The 19,762-nt window shown below is 40.5% G+C and overlaps 1 long non-coding RNA gene across 1 annotated transcript in view; it reads right to left on the bottom strand.

The window, feature by feature from the left end:
* Window positions 1–19,762, bottom strand: part of LOC134352342 (uncharacterized) — a 158,209-nt gene that overhangs the window by 31,694 nt on the left and 106,753 nt on the right. Inside the window, exons 3-4 of the long non-coding RNA XR_010019381.1 lie at window positions 15,899–15,944; window positions 5,953–6,127 (exon numbers count right to left, since the gene is read on the bottom strand). This is a non-coding gene — a long non-coding RNA (uncharacterized LOC134352342). The remainder of the gene's footprint in view (window positions 1–5,952; window positions 6,128–15,898; window positions 15,945–19,762) is intronic.

The raw sequence follows: 19,762 nt of genomic DNA on the forward strand, positions 1-19,762 counted from the left end.
GAAGCCATGGGAGCAGGTGGTGGATAGTCGCATGAGTAGGTGGTGCATATCTCAAATTCTACTTTTCTGACCACTGACTTAATAATGGCTGGGGTCGCCCATCTTGTAAAGACACTGACCAGAAGAAGGCAATGGTAAATCACTGCTGTAGAAAAATTTGCCAAGAACATTCATGGTCATTAGACCATTGTTGCATACGTTATATTTTGAACGGGATATCTGAAGTTCTTCATTTATTTCACTCACTCTGTTATACCTTATTATTTAATAGTAAAATAATGAATACACATAAATGAGCAATAGGACTCAGCCTTTTTCTTTTTTTAAAAAAGGCTATAATTATTGTTAATAAATTATCATCTCTGCTCAAAATTACCATGGCATGCAAGAGAATCTTTTAGAAAATTATTGCCAATTTGGACATTACACACGCTCTCAGAAAGGTTCACCACCCCTGGATGAAAGTTTGATGAGGTGTGGAACTGAATGATCCTAACAAGCTCTTTAGTGAGCAAGTTAATGGCAATTAAGTGCCACTTGGTACTGTAGCTATGCTGATGTCTGTTTCCAACAGCAGTGGATTAGCTGGAGGAACATGCTGATCAGCTGACTTGAACTTTCAATTATTTTGTTGATATACCTAACAATTTTCCAGTCTCAAATAACTGCCTTTGTTGCAGTTGTGTTGGTGTACTGCAGTTATCTGTGCAGCGGGCTTTGCAATGCAAGTCTTCAATTCTATTAGCTGAGATGTTATTGCAGTTGTACAACCTAATGGCATTCAATGCACTTTTCTTTATAATCACAAAATCAATTTGTCTGAAGGATGTTTCTTATGGCTGAACATGGTTGCAACTGCTCAAAAAAGTCTTTGCCACAGAATGCATCTTGACCATCAGTGAGGATGTTGATAATGAAACCTTCCTCTTTTATTAATTGACTGTCACCAGTCATGTGTTCTTATTTGTTGGTCATGGGATTACTCAGCTCTGAACGTGCATGCTGACTTGCCACGTTTGCAGCCTCTTAAGTTTGCTCATTTTTGGCTGCTACCGGTGCTACTCGTAGCTTTTCCTTCTATGTTTGTCTCCTAACCAGAAATGGCAGTTGAATGCATGGCTGAGGAGTTGGTGCAGGGAGCAGGGTTTTAGATTTTTAGATCATTGGGATCTCTTCTGGGGAAGGTGGGACCTGTACAGATTGGATGGGTTGCACCTGAACTCGAGGGAGAGCAATATCCTTGCAGGTAGGTTTGCTAGCATGGTTCGGGAGGGTTTAAACTAATTTGCGAGGGGTATGGGACCCAGAGCGATAGAGCAGTGAAAGAAGTGCATGGAGTAAAGCCAGATCTAACATACAGAGAGGCTTTGAGGAAAGAGAAGCAGAATAAACGGTGTAAAGACAGTAAGGTAGAAGGGCTGAAATGTGTGTACCTCAATGCAAGAAGCATCAGGAACAAAGGTGATGAACTGAGAGCTTGGATACATACATGGAATTATGATGTAGTGGCCATTACAGAGACTTGGCTGGCACCAGGGCAGGAATGGATTCTCAATATTCCTGGATTTCAGTGCTTTAAAAGGGATAGAGAGGGCGGAAAAAGGGGAGGAGGGGTGGCATTACTGGTCAGGGATACTATTACAGCTACAGAAAGGGTGGGTAATGTAGCAGGATCCTCTTTTGAGTCAATATGGGTGGAAGTCAGGAACAGGAAGGGAGCAGTTACTCTACTGGGGGTATTCTATAGGCCCCCTGGTAGCAGCAGAGATACAGAGGAGCAGATTGGGAGGCAGATTTTGGAGAGGTGCAAAAATAACAGGGTTGTTATCATGGGTGACTTTAACTTCCCTAATATTGATTGGCACCTGATTAGTTCCAAGGTTTTAGATGGCGCAGAATTTGTTAAGTGTGTCCAGGATGGAATCCTGTCACAGTATGTGGACAGGCCGACCAGGGGAAATGCCATACTAGATCTAGTACTAGGTAATGAACCGGGTCAGGTCACAGATCTCTCAGTGGGTGAGCATCTGGGGGACAGTGACCACTGCTCCCTAGCCTTTATAACTATCATGGAAAAGGATAGAATCAAAGAGGACAGGAAAATTTTTAATTGGAGAAAGGCAAATTATGAGGCTATAAGGCTAGAACTTGTGAATGTGAATTGGGATGATGTTTTTGCAGGGAAAGGTACTATGGACATGTGGTCGATGTTTAGAGATCTCTTGCGGGATGTAAGGGATAAATTTGTCCCGGTGAGAAAGATAAAGAATGGTAGGGTGAAGGAACCATGGGTGACAAGTGAAGTGGAAAATCTAGTCAGGAGGAAGAAGGCAGCATACATGAGGTTTAGGAAGCAAGGATCAGATGGGTCTATTGAGGAATATAGGGAAGCAAGAAAGGAGCTTAAGAAGGGGCTGAAAAGAGCAAGAAGGGGGCATGAGAAGGCCTTGGCGAGTAGGGTAAAGGAAAACCCCAAGGCATTCTTCAATTATGTGAAGAAAAAAAGGATGACAGGAGTGAAGGTAGGACCGATTAGAGATAAAGGTGGGAAGATGTGCCTGGAGGCTGTGGAAGTGAGCGAGGTCCTCAATGAATACTTCTCTTTGGTATTCACCAATGAGAGGGAACTTAATGATGGTGAGGACAATATGAGTGAGGTTGATGTTCTGGAGCATGTTGATATTAAAGCAGAGGAGGTGTTGGAGTTGTTAAAATACATTAGGACAGATAAGTCCCCAGGGCCTGACGGAATATTCCCCAGGCTGCTCCACGAGGCGAGAGAAGAGATTGCTGAGCCTTTGGCTAGGATCTTTATGTCCTTGATGTCCACGGGAATGGTACCGGAGGATTGGAGGGAGGCGAATGTTGTCCCCTTGTTCAAAAAAGGTAGTAGAGATAGTTCGGGTAATTATAGACCAGTGAGCCTTGCGTCTGTGGTGGGAAAGCTGTTGGAAAAGATTCTTAGGGATAGGATCTATAGGCATTTAGAGAATCATGGTCTGATCAGGGACAGTCAGCATGGCTTTGTGAAGGGCAGATCGTGTCTAACAAGCCTGATAGAGTTCTTTGAGGAGGTGACCAGGCATATAGATGAGGGTAGTGCAGTGGATGTGATCTATATGGATTTTAGTAAGGCATTTGACAAGGTTCCACACGGTAGGCTTATTCAGAAAGTTAGAAGGCATGGGATCCAGGGGAGTTTGGCCAGGTGGATTCAGAATTGGCTTGCCTGCAGAAGGCAGAGGGTGGTGGTGGAGGGAGTACATTCAGATTGGAGGATTGTGACTAGTGGTGTCCCACAAGGATCTGTTCTGGGACCTCTACTTTGCGTGATTTTTATTAACGACCTGGATATGGGGGTAGAAGGGTGGGTTGGCAAGTTTGCAGATGACACAAAGGTTGGTGGTGTTGTAGATAGTGTAGAGGATTGTCAAAGATTGCAGAGAGACATTGATAGGATGCAGGAGTGGGCTGAGAAGTGGCAGATGGAGTTCAACCCGGAGAAATATGAGGTGGTACACTTTGGAAGGACAAACTCCAAAGCAGAGTACAAAGTAAATGGCAGGATACTTGGTAGTGTGGAGGAGCAGAGGGATCTTGGGGTACATGTCCACAGATCCCTGAAAGTTGCCTCACAGGTGGATAGGGTAGTTAAGAAAGCTTATGGGGTGTTAGCTTTCATAAGTCGGGGGATAGAGTTTAAGAGTCGCGATGTAATGATGCAGCTCTATAAAACTCTGGTTAGGCCACACTTGGAGTATTGTGTCCAGTTCTGGTCACCTCACTATAGGAAGGATATGGAAGCATTGGAAAGGGTATAGAGGAGATTTACCAGGATGCTGTCTGGTTTAGAGAGTATGCATTATGATCAGAGATTAAGGGAGCTAGGGCTTTACTCTTTGGAGAGAAGGAGGATGAGAGGAGACATGATAGAGGTGTACAAGATAATAAGAGGAATAGATAGAGTGGATAGCCAGCGCCTCTTCCCCAGGGCACCACTGCTCAATACAAGAGGACATGGCTTTAAGCTAAGGGGTGGGAAGTTCAAAGGAGATATTAGAGGAAAGTTTTTTACTCAGAGAGTGGTTGGTGCGTGGAATGCACTGCCTGAGTCAGTGGTGGAGGCAGATACACTAGTGAAGTTTAAGAGACTACTAGACAGGTATATGGAAGAATCTAAGGTGGGGGCTTATATGGGAGGCAGGGTTTGAGGGTCGGCACAACATTGTGGGCCGAAGGGCCTGTACTGTGCTGTACTATTCTATGTTCTATGTAATCCCCTGGCTTCAAAATAATGGAAGAGTGAAGGATATACGAAGCTATTCGATTACTGATTTAGAGAATATGGTGGAATATACAGTAATTCTATTGATGGCTATGAGTGCCTCACAAATGATTAGTGTTACCAGAAAATTGAAGTGCTGTGGATGCTAGGAATGAAAAAAAAAATACTGGAAAGGTAGCAGGTCAAACAGCATCTGTGAACAAGATCCGACATATTTCCAGTCCAATACCCTTTATCAGTAAATGGCTTTGGATCAAGGACAGAAAGCTTGAGGAGAGATAGAAGAGAAAGAAGAGAAACTAGTGCAAGTTTGCTCTTAATACGTGGGGAAATATTAGAACATTTGTCCATTATGCTATGAGACTGAGGGGAAGAAGAAAAGACTGCAGTTGAGATCATTATTGTTATTGACATTGAAGTCAATGTGATCCATTTACTGTACATGTAATTGTAGAAGAGGGTGAAAGAACAGGGAACATGACTGTTTTCAGGAAAGAAGCTGAGGGTTACCTTAGTAGTCCAGATTAATTCTGAATTGGTGAACAATTTTGGCAGATATGATCAGGATTCAATGATGCTTTAAATGGTCTAGCCGGATCTGACATTGAATGGCCATGTTATTTCATAGAATGGTAGAATAGTTACAGTTTTGGAAGATGTCAATCAGTCCTTCACAGGTTACTGAACTTTAAGAAAATGACTTTTACACAAGTAAAAACAACTTCATACATTTAAAAGCAATTTTCAAGCTAGTAAGAATAATAATGATGTTTCTTGTTATTCGTTGATGACTGTACATAGTACATATTCCATTGGTTTAATTATGGGTAGTATCAGGATGATTATTCAGTAAAATAAAATTATAGCAATTATACATAGAGCACTGTGATATGGCGAAATCAGCTTATAGGCAGTTCGCAGGAACAGAACCCTTATGTAACTCAGGGTCCACTTGCATTTCCACCTAAAACACACAGTAGGATGAATGGTGTCTGTCTATTATTGCACTTCTTTAGTTTTATGTAAATTAACCTGGCAGGAAAATGTAACAGGTTAAACTCCATCATGTAAAGCAGGACCTGGGTCCCCTTCAGTATGGGTGACCTCTCATGGGGTAACACACACTGGGTGCTAGACGAGCTTTGCCGGTTGGGCAGAGTCTAACCCCCTCCACAGGTTTAGGATAGAGGGCAGAGGGTTTGGTGGGTAGCTCTGGACTTTTTTTTGTGCAGGGGATGGCTGGAATCTGGAACACACTTGGCAGAGGGGTAAATACTACTTAAACATTTATGATATATCTAGGTGAGCACCTAGGTCTCTGAAGGATAGAAGACTACAGACCAGTTGGACTAGTATGGATGGGTCAGTGCAAAGTTGATTGCAGCAAAGTTGCAGCTTGCGCATTTGAATAACAATCCTGCTAATCAGCTGTCATCACTGTCTCATTCAGACTTTGACCTTATATCCATACAGTATACATAATTACATATTCCGCAGAACATTGCAACCACATTTAACATCTTAAGCAGTGTTGGCTTGTGATCAAACACATTACAAGCTAAACTATTGCAATGTAAATTGCTTGGCATAACTGCTGGCAGCAATAACAAGTACTGAGGACAGACAGCACAGTGACATTTTATTCCTGTGGAAGAGTAGGGGGTTACCATAATTAATAGTGGGGCTGAAACCATTATGGTGTTGTCATGCTTCTGTAAGTCCACTTCTCCTTCAGTTGACGGTGTCTTCAAATGGCGTGCACTTCTTGCGTTCTCCTCCACCTCTTCAGCACAACCATAGTCCTTTCCTTTTTATAGACATTTCCTTCTCAGTAGGTTAAAACTGTAAACAGAACAGGCAATAAAAGAGGAAAGGGTCAATGATTGAAGTGACACTCAACTCTGTTTGACACTTGCCATCAACAGCTCAGATATGTGCTTTTCAGTTCTTTAAAGGGTAGCTATGGAGCTCAAGTGGTTAGAGAAGGGTATAAAAGTTCAATGTACTTTGAGGGTTTGATGCAGTGGCCAATTGGAAAAGAAACAGGCCAAGCATTAATAAGGCTATGTGCTTAGCCCCCTGCTTGACTCACTTTATATGTATGACTGTGAGGCTAAGCACGGCTCCAATACCATATTTAATTTTGCTGATGACACCACTATCATTGGTCGAATCAAAGGTTGTGACAAATCAGCATATAGAAACATAGAAAACCTACAGCACAATACAGGCCCTTTGGCCCACAATGCTGTGCTGAACATGTACTTACTTTAGAAATTACCTAGGGTTACCCATAGCCCTCTATTTTTCTAAGCTCCATGTACCTATCCAGGAGTCTCTTAAAAGACCCTATCCTATCCTCCTCAACCACCGTTGCCAGCAGCCCATTCCACGCACTCACCACTCTGGGTAAACAACTTAGCCCTGACATCTCCTCTGTACCTACTTCCAAGCACCTTAAAACTGTGCCCTCTCATGTTAGCCATTTCAGCCCTGGGAAAAAAGCCTCTGACTATCTACATGATCAATGCCTCTCATCATCTTATACACTTATAGGAGGGAGATTGAAAATCAGGCTGAGCGGTTCCATAACAACTTCTCAATCAATGTCAGTAAGACCAAAGAGCTGATTATTGACTACAAGAGGAGGAAACCAGAGGTCCATGAGTTAGTCCTCATCAGGGGATCAGAATAGGAGAGGGTCAGCAATGTTAAATTCCTCGGCGTTATCCTTTCAGAGAATTTACCCTGAGTCCAGTACATAAGTGCCATTACAAAGAAAGCACAGCAGCACCTCTACTTTCTTAAAAGTTTATGAAGATTCGGCATGTTTTCTAAAAATTTGACAAACTTCTATTGATGCATGTGAAGAGTATGCTTAGTGCATCACAGCCTGGTATGGAAACACCAATGAACGGAAAAGCCTACAAAAAGTAGTGGATACAGCCCAGACCATCACAGGTAAAGATCTCCCCTCCCACCCCCCCAACCATTGAGCATATCTACAAGGAGCATTGTTGCTGGAAAGCAGTATCCATCATTAAGGACTGCCACAATCTAACCATGCTCCCTTCTCACTGCTGCCACCAGGAAGGAGGCACAAGAAACGCAGGTCCTATATCACCAGATTCAGAAACATTTATTATCCCTCAACCATCAGGCTATTGAGCAAGAGGGGATAACTTCACTCACCCCAACACTGAGCTGTTCCCACAACCTATGGACTCACTTTCGAGGACTGTTCATCTCATATTCTTGATATTTATTATTTATTTATTATTATTTGGGGGTTTTTTCAATTTTTGTATTTACACAGTTTGTTATCTTTTGCACATTGGTTGTTTGTTTTGTTGTGTGAGATTTTTCACTGATTTTATTACGTTTCTTTGTATTTACTGTGAATGCCCACAACAAAATGAATCTTGGGGTTATATATGGTGACGTATATGTTCCGTGATAACAAGTTTACTTGAACTTTGAACTATACATGCTGTAAGTGGGAAACAAAATGTTGATCAGGTGAGGTAGCATCTATGAGAGAAAAACACTGCAAATAAAAGGTCATTGATCACTTGGTAGAAGCAATGAAATGCCTGCTTTAGCGACAAGACCTTGGGAAAATCTGCATGCATTATCAAGGATCTGTGGGGATCCCCAGCACACTGCTGCATGCTGCCTGGAAATAAACCATTTGCCATGGAAATCGCAGTGATTTTATTTCAACACTTGGCTGAATCCAGTAGCAAGTGGGATCAAATGGCCAATATTTTAACTTCTAATCCAGTGCCAGGAGAAGCAACCAGATGTTCAACCATTATGAGAATGATCACAGGAATGAAAGGGTTAACATATGCGGAGCATTTGAAGCCTCTGAGCCTGTACTCATATTAAAAGAATGAGAGGGGATCTCATTGAAACCAATCGAATACTGAAAGGTTAAGATAGAGTGGATGTTCCCTATAGTGGCGGAGTCCATGACCAGAAGGCATATCCTCAAAGTAGAAGGACGTCCCTTTAGAACAGAGGTAAGGAGAAATTTCTTTAGCCAGAGCATGGTGAATCTGTGGAATTCAATGGGCATATTTAAAGTGGAGGTGTTAGGTTCTTGATTAATAAAGATATCAAACGCTATGGGGAAAAGGCAGGAGAATGATGTTGACAGCGATAATAAATCAGCCATCATGGAATGGCAGAGCAGATTCAAAGGACCAAATAGGCTAATTCTGCTCCTATATCTTAAATAGGATTTGGAATATCAAAAATATCAGAATTAATCATTGGATTTTAGGATTTTTTTTGCAACTTCCTTCAATTCATATTGAGAAAGTAAATGTACCACTGTATTTTACTAAAAAATTACCACAAAGCAGATAGGTTTTATATACCATCATTTTTCAGTGGTGACTCAATTACATATTATGTGAAATCCACTATCCATTAGATTTTGTTTGGTTTGAAGTGCATCTGCCTCTCACAGGTCATTTTGTTGATAAACAATACTAGTAGCTTGATTGTGGGGGAACAACTGAAACTAATGGTACTTGAAGTATTTAAGCAGGTGCAAGGTCAGGTCACACCAATTGTCTGTGGGAAACAGCTGTGTCTAGATTTCAGCTTTGTTGAAAATATGCAGTGGTGCAGTTTAAAGTTATTTCTAATTTGAAGGAATACAATATTGCAATACTTTCCACAATTACTTATTAGATCTATTGATGGTAAGTTACAGCCTGATTATGTGGTCAACTACATACAGAACTGCATGCTTGTGCTTACAGTCTCTTACCCTGAAGTTATTGGTATCAGTCACGTCTTTTGCTGTGCTGAACAGAGTCTAATGGGGGGGGATAAAAGGAATTGTCATAAATTGAATTTTCATTCCATTAAAGACCAAGAAAGAAGGTCAAGTAACTTATGGATATGGTGCTGGAATTCTTAGCCTTTACATAAAGAACATATTGAGTAAATGATTTGGAGAATTTTGCATACCTCAATCCTTGACTAATGAAATAATGCATGGTACAATATGGACGCAGAACAAGGAAATTTAAATTAAAAAAGCATATAAATTACTGCCATCCAGAGTAAACTGATGGAGAGAAATAACCATTTAATCATTAAAAAAAGAACTCAATTTAGACTGCAGAGGATATCCCTGAAAGGAATAAATATTCTCAGTTCTACTGCTATCATCTTTTAGCAAATAAAACTAACATTTCCTTCCAAGCTGACTACTAGCTCAAAACTTATTTTCTTTCAATGTCCCAGAATGCATTGTAGTCATCCAAATTAATGCCCACCTTACCTATACTTTTTGTTGAGCCATTAGAATCAAGTTTACAATCCCCTCACTGCTATTAAAATAGCTCTAATCAACATAATTAGGGACATGTTACCTGATTGTAATAAGGCAATTATCCTTCTAGAGCTTTTGATAATTGACTCTGCCTTCTTCATAATCTCTCCCATGTGGTTGTCACTTTGTTCATTGCTCATCTATTCAGCCACAGCCAAACTATTACATCTGATGTCCCTCATAGACTTACGCTTAGTCCCTCTAAATTCTATATTCTACTTCTTTTTACTATCAGAAAAATCACCACCAATTCCGACATGCAGACCAATGACACACATAGATTTAATTCACAATCACTGCCTTTGACCATTCAAAAAATTGTTGTTTTTTCCACAATTTAAAAATAGAAGACCACATCAATTTAACTACTCAAAATACATTAAATGTACCATCAAAAAAACATGCAGACAGTTAGTAATTATCATTGTGCTTTTCCTTGATTCTTGTCTGTTGTGCTCCTATACCACTGACTGCAATACATCTGATGGATGCCTGCTGATTTGAAGTGAAGGAGACTAATACAAATGCCAGGCAATGACGATCTTCAAAAAGAGCAACTAACTCCTCTCATTGATAGCATTACAATTGATGAGTCATTTCCCATTTAAAAACCCGAACCTCAACATTGACCAGAAATTTAACTGTACTTGCCAAATAAATACTATGTCTACAAGGACAGATTAGAGGCTGGGTATCATGTTACACCTTCTGGCTCTCCAAAACTATTCATTTAGTAAGAAGATACACGTCATTCTGTGTGCTACAGTTCCTGAGGAGATGTTGGATTGTGTAGCAGGGGAGAGAGAGTTCAAAAGACGCAAGCAGGGTTATTTGGGAGATTCTGCGCACCATAGTTCCCAAAGAGATGTTGGATTGTGCATAAATAGGACTAAGGGCTAATTAAAAAGAAGCTAGGTTTAAGTAGAGCGGCCATTGTGGAGGTGGATCAGTGTTAGAGTGGGAAGCCCCTAATAAGCAGCTTCCCTAATTAACTGATAGCCCAATTAACTAGAAATCATAGTATTCTTTTATGGTCACTTATGTTCAGGCAGGCAGAGATTTAGGTAAATGTGGACAAACAACGTGGTCGGGGAGTTAGTGGGATTACATAAACCAGGACTGAATTGAACAGAGTCTGGGATATGTGAGGGTGGAAGCTTCAATTTGAGTGAGGCACCTCTGGACCAGGAAGGAGGCAGTGGCTGGTAGCAGCCAACATTGCTTTAATTTGGGATTGACAAAAACACACAAGCTCTATCCAATTCCAAAGTAATGATAACTTTGTTTTAAACTATTACTTTTGGGTCAAAGCAGTCCCTTTAAGAACATCCTGTTACACTGCAGGTAAACCTGGTTTTTGAGTGCATGAATAGCATTTGAGGGATTCCTCAATATTGCAGAGGGGTCTTCAAGTAGGTCTTAAACCCTTATTTTCAGATGCAAATAACTCTTGCTTCCCCTGTGCAGACCTGGCTGGCAACTTTTAGACTGGGTACAGCTCCATCAACTTTCAAACCAACAAAGATTAATTTTGGTTCAGATTCATGGAAGCAAGTTTAAATGACTAGTTCTGTGCATATCTACTTCATTTATAACCACATTACTCAATATAGCAATTATGTTACCTGTGCATTTACCTGAAAAATGTATTTCTGGTTCAGAGAGTTTGTTTATTGTGCTTCCAAGCTTATCAGCCAAAAAGTTCTATTCAAAAGGTTCAAAGGAACATCTAAACAAGCCTGATGCATTTTGGAAACAAGTCCTGTGGACTGATGAAGTTAAAATAGAACTTTTTGGCCAGAATGAACAAAGGTATGTTTGGAGAAAAAAGGGTGCAGAATTTCATGAAAAGAACACCTCTCCAACTGTTAAGCACGGGAGTGGATCGATCATATTTTGGGCTTGTGTTGCAGCCAGTGGCACGGGGAACATTTACTGGTAGAGGGAAGAATGAATTCAATTAAATACCATCAAATTCTAGAATCAAACATCACACCGTCAGTAAAAAAGCTGAAGAGGAAAAGAGGATGGCTTCTACAACAGGATAATGAACCTAAACACACCTCAAAATCCACAATGGACTACCTCAAGAGGCACAAGCTGAAGGTTTTGCCATGGCCCTCACAGTCCCCTGACCTAAACATCATCGAGAATCTGTGGATAGACCTCAAAAGAGCAGTGCATGCAAGACCGTCCAAGAATCTCACAGAACTAGAAGCCTTTTGCAAGGAAGAATGGGCGAAAATCCCCCAAACAAGAATTGAAAGACTCTTAGCTGTCTACAAAAAGTGTTTACAAGCTGTGATACTTGCCAAAGGGGGTGTTACTAAGTACAGGGTGCCCAAACTTTTGCTTCAGGCCCTTTTCCTTTTTTTTGTTATTTTGAAACTGTAAAAGATGGAAATAAAAAAGTTTTCTTGCTTAAAATATTAAAGAAATGTATCATCTTTAACTTTATGCCTTTTGGAAATCAGTTCATCTTTTACTCGCTTTGCTATTCACAGTAACAGAAATTTTGACCAGGGGTGACCAAACTTTTGCCTGCCACTGTATATACAACTCTAATATTAAAACACACATATACCAGAAAGACGGAACAATTTGAATAGCCTTATAAATACTTACTGTCTTTGGAATTCTATGAAGTATTATTATTGTACATAACACACACTCTATATTCAAGCTACACTGCATACTCCATCGTAGCAACTGTGACATAACTATATATTTTATTCCCTCATGATTTGCAATTTCATCTTTGCATAGCAGAGTGAGAATAAATGAGGCCCTAGAGATCATACTTCAAAATGAAACAATTATCAGTTCCAATCTTGTTATATGATGTGGAAGTGGATATTTGTAATGTTAAAGGAATCACAAGAAAGGCATTTGTCTCAGCACCTACCTGATTATTAAAGTCACCTTTTCCCGAAAATGAATCTCAGGATAGTCTATGGTGGCATAAATGTAATTTGATGATAAATTTACTTTGAACTTTTTTCTCTTGGCAACTTGTAAAAACTGCACCAATTATGACTGAAATGATCCCCAAGATGCTAATGGATTTTATAAATATTTTTTGAAAGTTGGGAATTTACCTTTGATGTCCCTTTCACTACGCAGATAAGCAATAATCCTTTGAACAAATTCTCTAACAGCAAGTCATACCTGAAAATTAAGCTTGAAACAACTTTATCCTTTTTATGGTGGAGTTTTCAGAGTTGTTTTTTCTGAAAACTACTACCATTTCAAATTTGCATTGGTTTGAAATTTGAAAACCAAATTCATTACAACATGAAAGGGCCTACAAGATTGCACAGTATTGTTTACAATATTTTCAATCAAATGCAATGACAACCATTATAGGATTATTTTGCATTATAAGAATTGGCCATGATAGCCCTTCTATTAGCTAGTTCTTCAAGGTGCTGCAGTGGTTTAGAATCCTACAATATTTACAATTAATAACCTTAGAAGTTCTCCTTCTTAGAAACCAAACCAACCGTGATGCATCAATCCCCTTCCTAAATCTTAATTTTCCCTACATCACTCTGATCCCTTGTCCCTCAGATCACTTCCAAAAATTTCTGTTGAGTTGATGACTCTCTGATTTTCCAACTAGCCAGTGATCACTGAAGATTCTCAATGGAACCCGATCACCAACCTATTTAAAATTCTTAGGCCACTTTTTGAAAAAAAAATCAGCACATGAATTTAATTTTGCTACAAGTAATGTCTGTATCTTTTCTAGAGGCAATAACAAGCACAAATATTTGCTATTCTCATCTAATTGTAATTGCTATACATGTGCAAAATGGAACCGTGTAATCTAATCTTAAACAAGAGATGATCTGCAGATGCTGGAAATCTGAGCAACACACCCAAAATGCTGGAGGTACTCAGCCAGCCAGGCAGCATCTGTGGAAAAAAGCACAGTCGACATTTCGAGCTGAAACATTTCAGCAGGGCTGGAAAAAAAAAAGCTAAGGAGCAGATTTAAAAGGTGGGGAGAGGGGAGAGAGAACCACCATTCTGAATGGGAATGGGAAGTGGAATTAAAATGGGTGGCCACTGGGAGATCCCATTTGTTTTAGCAGATGGGCCGTAGAAGCTTGGCGAAGCAGTCTTCCAATCTACATCGGGTCTCACCGATGTACAGGAGGCCACACCAGGAGTACCGAACACTGTAAATGACCCCCAACATATTCACAGTGTCACCCGCACCTCCCATTTCTACCTCCTACCCAAGATCCACAAACCCGCTTGTCCAGGTAGACACATTGTTTCAGCTTGTTCTTGCCTCACTGAACTCATATCACCATATTTCAACTGATTTATCCCTCCCTAGTTCAGTCCTTCCTACCTATGTTCATGACACCTCACACGTTCTTGATCTTTTCAAGGAATTCAAGTTCCCTGGCCCCCATCATCTTATGTTTACTATGGATGCCCAATCCCTATACACCTCCATCACCCACCAGGAAGGCCACAAAGCTCCCCGTTTTTTTCTGGACACCTGACCTAACCAGTTGCCCTTCACCACCACTCTCCTCCGCATAGCAGAACTTGTCCTTACTCCCAATAATTTCTTCTTTGGTTCCTCCCACTTCTTTCAAACCAAAGGGGAAGCCATTTGTTGGTGGTGGGATCCATGGGTCCCAGCTACACCTGCTTGTTTGCCAGCTACGTGGAACAGTTTGTGTTCCAAGCCTACACTGGTGACCAACCCCACTTTTCCAACACTACATCGATGACTGCATTGGTGCTGCTTCCTGCGCCTGGTGATAGGTGAAACCTGGAGGGGGAGAGATGAAGTAAATTCGTCGATTTCATCCACTTTGCCTCCAACTTCCACCCTGCCCTCAAATTCACCTGGTCCATTTCCAACAACTTCCTTCTCTTTTTCGATTTCACTGTCTCTATCTCTGGAGAAAGCTTATCCACCGTTGCCTATTACAAACCCACAGACTCTCACAGCTACCTAGACTACACCTCATCCCACTCTACTATTGTAAAGATGCCATCCACTTTTCTCAATTCCTCCATCTCCGCCGCATCTAATCTCAGGACGAGGCTTTTCATTCTAGAACCTCCTTTTCAAAGAAAGGGGTTCCCTTCCTCCACCATCAACGCTGCCCTCAACCGCATCTCTTCCATTTCATGCACGTCTCTCTCTTACTGCACCCTCCCGCCACCCTACCAGGGATAGGATTGCTTTTGTCCTCACCTACCACCCCACCAGCTTCCGCATCCAGCACATAATTCTCCGAAACTTTAGCCACCTCCAACGGGATCCCACCACCAAACACATCTTTCCCTTTCCCTTCCCCTCCACTTTCTGCTTTCCACAGGGATCGTTTCCTACACAACTCCCTTGTCCATTCGTCGCTCCCCACTGATCTCCCTCCTGGTACTTATCCTTGCAAGCAGAACAAGTACTACACCTGCCCCTACACCTCCTCCCTCACTACCATCCAGGGCCCTAAACAGTCCTTCCAGGTGAGGTGACACTTCACCTGTGAGTTTGTTGGAATCATTTACTGTGTTCGTTGCTCCCAGTGTAAACCCTGTACATCGGTGAGGCCCGATGTACATTGGGAGATTGCTTTGCTAAGCACCTATGCTCTGTCCACCAGAAAAAGCAGGATCTCCCAGTGGTCACCCATTTTAATTCCACTTCCCATTCCGATATGTCCATCCATGGCCTTCTCCACCATCATGATGAGGCCACACTTAGGTTGGTGGAACAACACATTGTATTCTGTTTGGATAGCCTCCAGCCTGATAGCATGAACATCAATTTCTCCAGCTTCTGGTAATGCCCCCCAACCCCACCCCTTTCTCCATTTCCCATCCCCTTTTCCCTCTCTCACCTCATTTCCTTGCCCATTCATCGCCTCTGTCTGGTGCACCTTCCCCCTTTTTCTTTCTTCCATGGCCTTCTATCTCTCTCACCAATCAATTTCCCAGCTCTTTACTTCATCCCTTCCCTTCCAGATTTCACCTATCACCTGGTGGTTCTCTCTCCTCTCCCCCCACCTTTTAAATCTACTCCTCAGGTTTTTTTTCCCTAGTCCTGCCAAAGGTTTCAGCCCGAAACATCGACTGTACTTTTTTTTTCCCATAGATGCTGCCTGCCTTGCTGAATTCCTCCAGCATTTTGAGTGTGTTGCTCCCATGCAATCTAATTTCTACAAATCTTTACGTCAATAAATGCATCATATCTTGACCAATATAAAGAATAAATGTTAAAAACTTACCTACATTCATGTCTCTTCACATCTGTTTAATTTCATCATGAAGAATCTGGTTAAAATATGCAAATAAACATGCTTTGTTAAACATGTTGCAAGGTTATTTGCCAGCTAAGAATTTTATGGCTACTTAACAATTGAATGAAGAGCATACTTACCAAAAAATGTACTTTTTATTTTTCAAATATAATCATTGTTCATCATTAATGTTCCATAACATGCAGGCATACCTATTAACTAATGTTCAATAACAAAGCTAGGCATATCATGATGATTAAAGAATGATATAGCTTAGTTTCATCAAACCCATCCAGTTTGATTTCAAACCTCACCCTGCCTTCCAATTTTTTTTTTCCCCAGAGAAAGCAGAACAAATACTATAACATCTCCAAGGGAACTGTGCTTCATCTGCTAAAACTGGAAAACAAAATAATAACTTCAAGCTATTTTAGTATAAAATAAAAACATGCTGTAAAACACATGCTATGGCATAAAACTTCCAAAACTCAATGTGAATAGAAACAATGAAGGAAAAGATTCAACCATAGGATGGTCATTGTTCACCAACCTCAGCACGCTTTATGCTATTTTTCATAACTAAGATACATATAAGGGACAGGCATCAATCACTTCAAATCTAAATGGTCAATATGAATGGTAGAGTTAAACTCCACATTGCTAAAAAAAAGTTTACTCGATGAGAAGCTGAATCAGCACACCCCATCAGTTATAATCAAATACAACAGTAGGATTAATAAGTTTAAATGATAGGAGAATGTACCTAGTCATCTCCACTATACATAATATTGTCACATAATGCAAATGAGAATATAGCAAGAAAAATGAATATTCTTTCCCTGCTTGTTAACAGTAGTGCAGGAGTGACCAAAATCAGAGATGATGATGATTATGGGGTAGCATAATCACAATCAGGGAAGTAATGTACCTCCACTCCTTTCTGCAGCAAACTCAATTAATAAAATTAACAAATACCCTTGTGGTTTCAGTCAGCAGAGATGCTCTTATGGATTACGTGTAAGACTACATGTGGATCTGGTTTTCCTGTACTAGAAATAGGAAATTTAAGCAAACCAACAGTTCAGACCATCAAGCGTCTGGTATTTTACTTCAATGCATTTAGTTGCCTATATTTTGCCCATGCTAATATAGTAACATCATATTTCCAACTGATATTGAGAATGTTCTTCTGATTATTAAACTGGAAGCTGAGCCCAAATTTGTGCCAGAGAAAGTTACTGTGCCATTAAATTTGTAGCTCTACTTTTGATAATATAATTCCAGTCTTTCTGCATATGTTGGTGAAGAGTGAAAAGATCAATATTTAAACAAATACAGGGAGTTTAAAAATCTGCTAGAGAAAAAAATTACTAGTAGATTCCTAAACAAATTCATGATCTAAAAAGATCAGCAGAGTTGTTTATTTAATCCTTTTTGGTATCTTGAAGACAACCACTAATGCTAATAATGAACTGTTCAAAGAAATTTTCCACATGAAAAACAAAGAAAAACGAATGGACATTCATCCTTATCTGTAAATAAAAATTCTTAGGACTGAATTACGAACAACTCGTGTAAATTAGGCTTGATGATTAAAGATGCCATATGTAATCATACCGTTGCAATGCCAATTTGCTCAGGCTCTGCTGTCTTGCATCATGTAAAATAGCATTTTTTAATAGGCAATGCTGATTTCATAACAGCACTACCATTTTTAATCTCTACATTCCAGCAAATGCATGATCTTAACTTTATACAGCTTTGTCTTCTCATGTCCATCCACCAAAGTGGCTGGAAATGGTGGCAAGTAAGAATTGGCCTCAGCAAGATATATTGAACAATTGGAGTCCAAAAGAGGTTGCATGTTAGCTTCACACAGCAAGCACAGGTTTGATGCCAATTCATTACACTGGCACTTGACTAATCAATATGGATATGGAGGCAATTTAGTAGTTAATATTTCCTCCTGTCCTGCAGGAAAAGCATTTCAATGCTTATGCATTAGAATGGTCTGTGAATTTTGCCTTGTAGAAACATAGATGATACCAACTACCTGTATCTTCCTGAGGAAATTACTGCACACTTTTTTTTTCCACAGAAGGGACCACCTAGTGGATGCCAGACATCATCCATTTGCTTTTTCCTTTTCTTTGGCTCTCTGAATGTTTGGTAGTGTTATTCCAGCTAGAATATACAAGCTGCTAATGCTTGTTAGCTTAATGCAGCCAGTAATGATTCTGCAGCTGTCATTCAGCTGTTAACTTTTTTGCATGGTCTGAATATTCCCAGCCAGACATGCAAACTCAGCACAGGAGTAACACAGGGTGAACACCAAGGTTCTAATTAAGTAGTTCAACAGTTAAGTTGAACAAAGAACCTCACAGCATTTCTGCTAAAGGTATCATTAGTTGCTTATAGTTTATTGCTAGATAATTTATTTTGGCTGCTGATGCAATTATAAATATTTTGGCAATTTATTATTTTTAACAAAAGTTTAAATATTCTACAGCAGTGGATTGGCTAGTGCAAAAGATATTATTGTCATTTTAAAAGACCAACATGAACAAAATGTTTCTGGCGATAGGCAACTTGACACTCTCTTTGAGGAACTGAGCACTACTTGCAGAAAGTAGAGAATCCAAGTAGCAGAGCAAGAGTTCCAGAGGAATAAGCAGGTGAAACAGAAGCTCCCACCAGCATACTATATCCACCAACAATATATTTCTTCACCCCAGCCAAAGCAAAGACAACGTTTATAAAATGTCTTTACTTCCAAGCTGTTCGAAAATGAATATGACACAGTTGTCACTCACTCCAGTAAAACCTATGTGGATGAGTGTGTGCCTTCTGTGTACACCCAAATCAAAAGCAGTGGATGAACCAGGAATTTTATAGTCTGCTGATGGCTAGATCTGTGGCATTCAAGACCGGTAACTCAAGACTATACAAGAAGGCCAGGTGTGATGTACAGAAGGCTATCTCAGGAGCAAAAGAACAATTCCAATTGAGGTTAGAGGTGGAATCGGATACACGTCAGCTCTGGCAGGGTTTGCAGGCCATTACTTTCTACAAGGTGAAACTTACCATTATGAACAGCAGTGATGCTTCACTCACAGATTAGCTTAATGTCTTTTACGCACACTTTGAAAGGGAGAATAATGCTACAGCTATGAGTCCATGCAGCACTCAGTGATTCTGTGATCTCTGTCTTGGAGGACGATGTCAGAACATCTTTCAAGAGAGTGAACCCTCGCAAGGCAACAGACCCCGATGTGTACCTGATAGAGTTCTGAAAACCTCTTCCAACTAACCGACAGGTGTGTTCAAAGACATTTTCAATCTCTAATTGATATAGTCAGACTTTTCCACCTGCTTCAAAACAGCAACAATCATATAAATGCCCTAGAATGTCAGGGTGAGCTGCCTTAATGACCATCATCCAGTGGCACTCACATCTATTGTGATGAAGTCCTTTGAGAGGTTGGTTATGGCTAGAATGAGCTCCTGCCTCAGCAAGAGCTTGGATCCACCACAATGTGCGTATCACCACAATAACTCTACAGATGTGATCTCATTGGCTCTTAATGCAGCCTTGGATTACCTGGACAATACTAATACTTATGTCAGGCTGCTGTTTATTGATTACAGCTCAGTGTTTAATCCAATCACTCCTACAGATCTGATCAAAAAGCTCCAAAATCTGGGCCCTGTGCCTCCCTCTGCAAATGGATCCTCGACTTCCTCACCGGAAGACCACAGTCTATGCAGGTCAGAAATACCATCTCCACTTCACTGGTAATCAACACTGGTGCACCTCGAGTATGCATGGTTAGCTCACTGGTCTACTCTCTC

Source organism: Mobula hypostoma, chromosome 9 (genome assembly GCF_963921235.1).
Source record: "Mobula hypostoma chromosome 9, sMobHyp1.1, whole genome shotgun sequence".
Taxonomy (NCBI): Eukaryota; Metazoa; Chordata; class Chondrichthyes; order Myliobatiformes; family Myliobatidae; genus Mobula; species Mobula hypostoma.